Source organism: Nanorana parkeri, unplaced genomic scaffold (assembly GCF_000935625.1).
Source record: "Nanorana parkeri isolate BGI_ZX_2015 unplaced genomic scaffold, ASM93562v1 scaffold476, whole genome shotgun sequence".
NCBI lineage: Eukaryota > Metazoa > Chordata > Amphibia > Anura > Dicroglossidae > Nanorana > Nanorana parkeri.
The window spans coordinates 815,398-823,140 of record NW_017306744.1 but is presented as its reverse complement, the minus strand read 5'-3'; the positions used below and the strand labels follow the sequence as shown (position 1 = coordinate 823,140).

The window sequence follows — 7,743 nt, the reverse complement described above, 5'->3', positions numbered from 1 at the left end:
TTCTCCTTTCACTGTACATTTGCAGGCTGGGGGTGAAATAAGACCTGTAAATGTCATTTAAAGTGACACTAAACTCAGGCATTAAATCTTAAAAATGCACTCAAGTACCTTAACTATTAAGAAAAATGTATCTTATTTGTGTATCACTCAGCTGTAGAACCTCAAATCATCTCTGAATTGGTGCTGACACTGTCCTTCCTTGTGGAGGGTGGCTACTTTTGTTTCCCATGGTCCCTGTGTGTGTTGTAAAGTAGCCACCGCACCAAGTTCACTCCTGCGATGGACTACAATCTCATGTTTTGTTTACTTTTGTATTGAGATTGTAGTCCATCACGGGAGTGAGCTTGGAGCGGTGGCTACTTTACAACACACAAGAACCATGGGGAACAAAAGTAGCCACCCTCCAGAAGGAAGGACAGTGTCAGCACCAATTCAGAGATGATTTGAGGATCTACAGCCAAGTGATACAGATATAAGGTCCAGTATTGTTAATAGTTCAGGTACTTGAATGCATGTTTAAGATTTAACTCCTGAGTCTAGTGTCACTTTAACGGTGATCTAAAGTCCCAGCATATAATATCCTGGTATAATATGGTATCAGCATTGTAATGGGTACACATACCTGATCATGATTCAAGAATCATGTCTCAAATCTAGGCATTTGTCTTAAGCTGCATACTGTATATGTAAAAAGATGCAGTCACTCCAGAATGATATTACACAAGCGAAAGGAAAGTGAGACTTGTACGTACTGAAAAGCAGCTGATGTGCAGCTGTGCGTCCATGCTGTACAATGACTTTTAAGCAACAGCGCTGAAGATTTCTTATCAGGGCTGCCTGTTGTTAGGCACACTGAGAGAACAGCATGCTCACATCAGCAGTAACTGGGCAGCCTGGGTTCTTTGATAAAGGTGCCCAGAAGAAGGAAGGACACAGCACTTCACAGTCCCTGGTGAAGCACCAACAATCTGTCCTCTGGGTGGAGACAGCTCCTGGAGACAGACACACATAGGGAGGAAAGGGGGCAGGGAATCTGCAAGTGTGCAAATTCCCCAGCTATCAGGATGTTAAATACTCCGATCCTCTTTGACAGATACTGCACAGCTCAGGGAAGCCAGCCTTCTGTCTGCACTGCTTGACTTCAGCACCAAGGGCAACCTGTCTTAAAACTTAAAGGGCAGTCACATAATAAGACTGAGCAGACCTGCTCGTCAAACTACTTGTGGCAGCCTGCACAGGATGTTTTGGTGACTGCCTGGAACTATTTGCTATTAAAATTATTCTTGCCCAGCGGCACATCCCACCACCTTGCTGGGTATGGATGGGTACAGGTATGAAGGTGATGCTCAACAAGGACTTTATGATTATCGACTCATTGTAGGGGATGTAAAGGACTCCCCGCTTTCCCCAACTCATTCCTCGCAGAGACGTACGCTGCTTAATGGCTCCTCACCTGTACAAAGTGGGCATCTTCATGGGCATGAGACGGCTGCTCAGAGATACAGCGCTACCAGACTACAGGCTGGGTATGAACCCGAAAGGTAAGCAGGACTAGGAGGAAAAAAAGTTTCCTTTTTTCTTGTCCTTTCAATATTTAATTGTCCGCAGGTCTTAGTGCAGTAGAAGTAAATAGACTATTGCATTTATACCCATTTAACAATTTGTGGTGTTAGTCACACTTAAAGGTTAACCAAGATTTCTACTGGTATTAGAAACATTTATCATCATTGCACTTTTCTCTCCTGAACATCAAAGGTGTATTTTACATTTCAGCTTTTCATTTTACATGAAAATAACATTTGTTCTGTAAAAAGAAAAAAAAAATGGGTTAACCAATTAAGGTGATCAGTATCCCATAACTATAGTTATAGATTCCAAGCCATGAAGATGAATGTATTGGAAACACAGTATAAATACAAAAAAATGATCTTTATTACACCGGGTCCCAAGTGTGGTGTAACTTGTTAGTGCTGAGAGCGTATCAGTACAGCTTGGAGAGTTTCAGGTCTGTGCACCTTTCAGCATTTCTCAGTTGTGGTCCTCCGTGAACAGTAGCAGTGCATGCTTTCAATATTGCATCAAAGATGAAAAAAAAATGATGTTTTAATAACTACCTGCGTATCTAGAAAATAAGCACCACTGTTGCCCATGAGGAACGTCAGTGCCTGGAGGGCAGCAACTGTGCTTGTTTTCTGGATAACAGATCAAAACTGTATTTGTCATCCAAGAAAATATGCTTACTATCACTCAAAACCATGTTATTTAATCTGCATTGATCAGCTGTTACAATAATAACCATATGACAGTAAAACTGCATCCGTTTACACACAGCATCAAACTAACGTTGGCTATAACGAAACAGTTGGTTGACTTTTGCCTGTTTATTAGAAAAAGGACCTCTAAAGGATAACAAAAACTTTGTGTAGTAACTTTATGCAGTTAGTCAAATATTCGGTTGTATTGTTTTCATTTGCATACATTTTTACTGCACTTTTACCCCAACTGGTTATAGGTGGAAAAAAAAGGAAAATCTCTTTGGCCAAAGATGTGTTACATAATTGTGACACCGGCCGTTTTGTAATGAAATACATATCTAAAGCCCAAACTTTTCCTTTTTAGTTTTGGGTAGAGTGGGGAAGTGCTGAACCCCCTGTCAGGGTTTTAATGCTGACACCACTTGGAAATATCACCTTCTACTTTGACCATTGTCTTTGGGACAAAAGGTGATGGGAAATCCATGATTTTACAGTTATCGGTGCAACAAGAAATAGATGGGGAATCTTCCAAAGGGGTTGGCTGTGCCTATGACCGCTTTCTAAAAAGAGATTGTCCCCTCAGTTTGGAAATATGTTCTTCCTTCCTGTTGTGTTTCTGGGGAAGGAGGTGATATAAAGTCTCTCCAATGGGACAATACCAGCAAAAGACAAAACCCTTCCTTACAATATGGCAAAATGGGATGGGGGTTTATTCTGAACACCCTTCATTTGCAGAATAAACCCAAAAAATGAATTTCTTTTGTGAATGGCTCCCTGCTTTTCCTAGAAGTCTGCATGGAGCTTTTAGTTCAATTAGAGGCATCCTGTGCAGTACGGATTTCATTCTAGCGGAAGGAAGGAGATAATATTCCTTTACTTATGACAAGACTGTGAATGATTAGGTGGTGATAATAAAGGCAGATCCTCCCATTCATCAGTCCATTTAAAAAAAAAGGTACTAAGGTAAACATGAGTTTCTTCAGAACAGAAAGGTAAGCCTGCAGATATGTTAACTAAAATTCATGCAATGTATACAATTCAGGTACGGGGGATTGTTTTTTTCTCTTCATTTTTAACAAACTGGAGTGTCATTTTAAGGCCAGGATCCTACTTGGGCAGTGTTTTAAAGTGTGTTCAATCGCAATGCAAAAGATGCCATTTCAGCCTAATGCTGGCTTTATACCATGCACCCATTAGTAAATTGTGGCGAAATTCAATTTGAATAGCAGCCCAGCACACCTCCAACACCTTTGTGGTGTAGTGCACCACAATGCCGAGTAACACATTACAGTGTGTTGTCGGGACAAATAGTGCAGGTGTCTGTTCTGGTCTCTTGTGATGCACTGACAACCAATTCAAATGAATGGGCTGCACTAATGTAAAGCACGTTAATGCATTGGACTGCACAGATATGAACGGGGCCTTAAGAATTCTTCATGTTTCAGATCATTTTTTGGGACAAAGAAGACATTCGGCTCTCATAGTGCATTAGCTAATTACATGATCTATTATGGCTATCTATAGTACAAAGTTGATTGTATGGAGCATTTCAGAATGGCCTTGTAAGCAGAATTTGGATTATATGGCAGGTGTTCTTTGCTATTTAATATTAATTTCATCATCAGGTTATCAAATGTGATTGAACTCATCCTTATTAGTGTTGTAAGATTAGGTCAAATGAAACAAACTTTTTGAAGATGACAAAGCTTTTAAGATTTGAGGACAGTGAGGAGTTGTGAAAGCAATAACCACCCCACCCGTGTCGCATTGGTGTCATTTCGGGTAATGGTTCATTCAGTGTCATCTGCTTGTACCTTTTGTTTCCACCTCTGTAACATTGGGGAAGGAGTTGAGTAACAAAGTTCATATGCAATCACTAGAAAGGAATCTTTGTGTGTGACAGTTTTAGTGGTTTGGGGACATTGTTGGTCCTTACTTTACTAGTACAGCCAGTCATAATGACTACTTTTGAATGATTGAAGCAGAGCACATGTGATCAATATAACCGTAAGATAGAGAAGGAACATAACACAACAGTTTAGGATAAAAAGGAGAGATGAAAAATGATTTCATTTAAAACATATTTAATTATTGTCAGGAGGAATGGCAGTTTAAGCCTTGGTACATACTGTATGTTGCATCTTTCTTCATGAGCTGCAAAATGTAGATAAAAGCATTCATGGCTTTCTGTTGTGATTTGTAAAAAATGGGGTTTCATCCTTTGCATTGAAGTCCTCCCTTCAAATCAAGAGCTGCCCTTCACATAAAAGCCCCCCTTTTACATCAGAATTCTCTCCCCCAGTCACATCAGAGCCCTACATCACAAAATGTTGAGGCACCCCTAAGGAAGCCAGAAGGCACCCCAGTGTGCCACAACACCCTGGTTTAGAAAGGCTGCTTTATGGCAACATTGTTGTGTTGGAGAGTGCACGTTGATGAGAATGCCTGTGTCTTGTGATTTTCATGAGGGCCTTTGTCTGTGCAGACAGCAGGTTGTCGCCTTGTGAGATGACAATTTCATCTTATATGGCCTTGAGGTAAGTGATGTTTACAAAACTTTAGTAGATTCTAGGGATGCACCGATACTTTTAAAGTACCAGTGCCGATACTTGGCATTTTCACGAGAACTACCAGGGTTGCAGCGGTTGTAGCTGGGACCTGGCTCTTGTGCTCCACCACTGTCCTGAAATCATTAGTCTGTATTGTTTTAGAAAAACTGTCACATGACTATAAACAAAAAAGTATCAGTACTTGTATCTGTGAGTACTTGGGCAAGTATCAGTACTCGTACTCGCAAAACTGGTATCGGTGCATCACGAATATATATTTATAAAAACAAAATCATATATTAAAACAGATATGCACACATCCCAGGAGATTCGTGTGCTCCTTAAAAATGACAGCTGCCTTCTAACTTTTGAATTTTTCTCTAGTCCTGGGGCTGAAAAAGTATCTGTACTTGTACATGTACCGAGTACTGTACTTGGTGTCGGTGCATCCCAAGTAAATTCTGTACATATTTTATGTGTACAGGCATATTTTTATTATGATAATGTTCTAAAGGCATAACTAAATTCAAAAGAACAAATGTAATTTATTCCAGCATACCAGTGCTTAGATGTGGTGGCTGCATTCGTTTTAATTTATCAGGCTAAGAACATTTTCAGCAAGTAAAGAAAATACCTGTTGATCTTGCCAGGAATGCCGTGTCCTTGTCACTTCCTGTGAGCTGACATGGAAACATAAAACAATGCTATATTATTTGTGTAAACTGCTAATCCCATCATTCTTAGGTAATGAAGATGAACAAAGGCAGACATATTTGAAGTTTAGCCTGTGTGAAAACCATGGCTCCCTCCATAGACATAGTGTAGTCACCTAGGGACAGGAAGTGTGTTACCAGGTAAACATAAAGGAAAAAGTCTGCAAAATGAAAACTAAAGCAGCCACCACATCTAAGGCCTGGTAAACTGCAATATATTCATTTTTTGTTTTTGGGTTTATATGCACTTTAATTTAGAGCATGTCTCGGCTGTCTCTCATCCCTTTTCCTGGGTAAAAGGGGAAGCAATTCCCTAACCCATGTGCTATATACTAATTCAGCGTTTTCTTGTTTTGCTATAGGACAGGTAGGACAGGGTCCATTTAAATAAAATTGCTCCCTTTTAGCTAGTCAGTTATACTTTCAAATAGTATTCTCACCCTACTGATGACCTTCAGCTTGTAGAGGAAGCAAATTGTGGACTATTGTTTCCCTCTGCTTCAGGCTTCATCTAGTTTTCTTTTAAGCAGTCTATCTACCATGTTCCAGACTACGCGGTAAGCTGGGTAACACTGGCTTATGGTTTCTAGAGTTAAGAAAATGTATGTTTTGCTTATGATGTACTATCTAGGCATTGTATTCTATAATTCCTCATAGAGCAATGTAATTACTATGTATTCTCACCTATTTATGTGTCTTTTTGGATTGTACTATGCTGTCTCTTATGTTGTACTTACCTTGAAGACCAAATAAAACCTTTGAAATAGAAATGTATCTTCCACAAGATCTTGTTTTATTGCTATGCTTTCTGCCAACTTGCTTAGAGCTAACTATAGATCTGGTGATCTATTGCCTCAGATATGCACGTTATAAAAATGTAAAAAATATGTATGGTTATGTAAATAAGAGGTAAATAAGAAAGTGGACTCAGTCTGTATAGTATTCTCATAAGCACTTCTATATACACACATGATACATTCATGAAGATCAAAAAACTATAAGGAACTGTATTGAATTTTTAAGACATGCATAATAGAAATACTGATTAAGGCTGGATTTACATTATTCTGTGTGTGTTGCAGTGTGCATGGTTATTCACATGTGTATTTACATAGGCCCAATAAGGCCCCATTCACACTTGTGAATGGGGCCAATCGCATGAGTCTCATGAAATCCTTGGTGAGACTCGTGATCTGCTGAAGTTGGAATGCACTGTACAAACCGTTCGCATGTAACTGTGCATGCTATAATTACCTGCAGATGACTGTTTGCATCCAAGTTCAATCGTCCACAGATAATCACAGCACGTGCCACCACATATTGGGCAGCACAGTGGCTTAGTGGTTAGCACTTCTGACTTGCAGCACCCAGTTGCAATCCTGGTCAGGATACTATCTGCAAGGAGTTTGTGGGTTCTCCCTGTGTGTGCGTGGGTTTCCTCTGGGTACTCTGGTTTGCTCCCACACCCCACTGACATGCTGAAAGATTCACATTACTGTCAAGATCCACCCAGCTGCGGGATTGACAGCTGGCTCTGCCTATCTAGAGGCAGAGCTAGCTGTACCCGCCCCCTCCTCCGTCCGTTCTGCCTGTCAGTGCTGGAGGATCGGAGAGGGGAGGGGGGAATCCCTGCAGGGAGCCGTGAGTGACAGTCGCTGCTCTCTGCAGGGATAGATCGAGTAGTGAGCGAGCGACGGTATGTGTTCGCTCACTTCCCAATCTATTGAGCCAATCTGTGACAATTTCATTGTCACAGGTCAGCTAGAACTATGAGGCTGAGTGATTTTTCATAGTTCTCCTTTAATTTTAAAATTTGTATTGTTTCTTTTTTTTAAAACTTTTTTATTACTTTCTTATTTTTTTTATTCTTACTTTTTTAAACTTTTTAAAATTTGTATTTAACTTGTCATATTTTACTTTTTTATAATTTGTTATGATAGCATTTGGAGGTGACAGACAGGGGCATATTTACAGCGAGGCAAACTAGGCTTTTGCCTAGGGCGGCACCCTCCAGGGGTCGGCACCCCCCAGGGGGTCCCGCGGTACGCAAACGTCTAGTGCTGCGGTGCCGAGAAGTAGGGGGACCCGGAGGATCTGATGGGTAGGGCGGCTTACCTGTACACGGGCTCAAGACAGCGATGTGGCGGTGATGATTCAGTGTCAGCGGCTTCGAGGTGACATTTTTTTCCTTCCCGGGGGGGGCGGCGGGGATGATTCAGTGTCGGC

General features: G+C 40.8%; 1 protein-coding gene across 2 annotated transcripts in view; it reads left to right on the top strand.

Moving 5' to 3' along the window:
- The first annotated feature begins 1,497 nt into the window (after window positions 1–1,497).
- Window positions 1,498–7,743, top strand: part of LOC108790473 (inosine-5'-monophosphate dehydrogenase 1) — a 121,418-nt gene continuing 115,172 nt past the window's right edge. Inside the window, exon 1 of one of the 2 annotated variants that reach the window (XM_018560742.1) lies at window positions 1,498–1,541. The gene's annotated coding sequence lies outside the window, so the exon portion shown is untranslated. The remainder of the gene's footprint in view (window positions 1,542–7,743) is intronic. The other variant, XM_018560738.1, reaches the window with a different exon arrangement.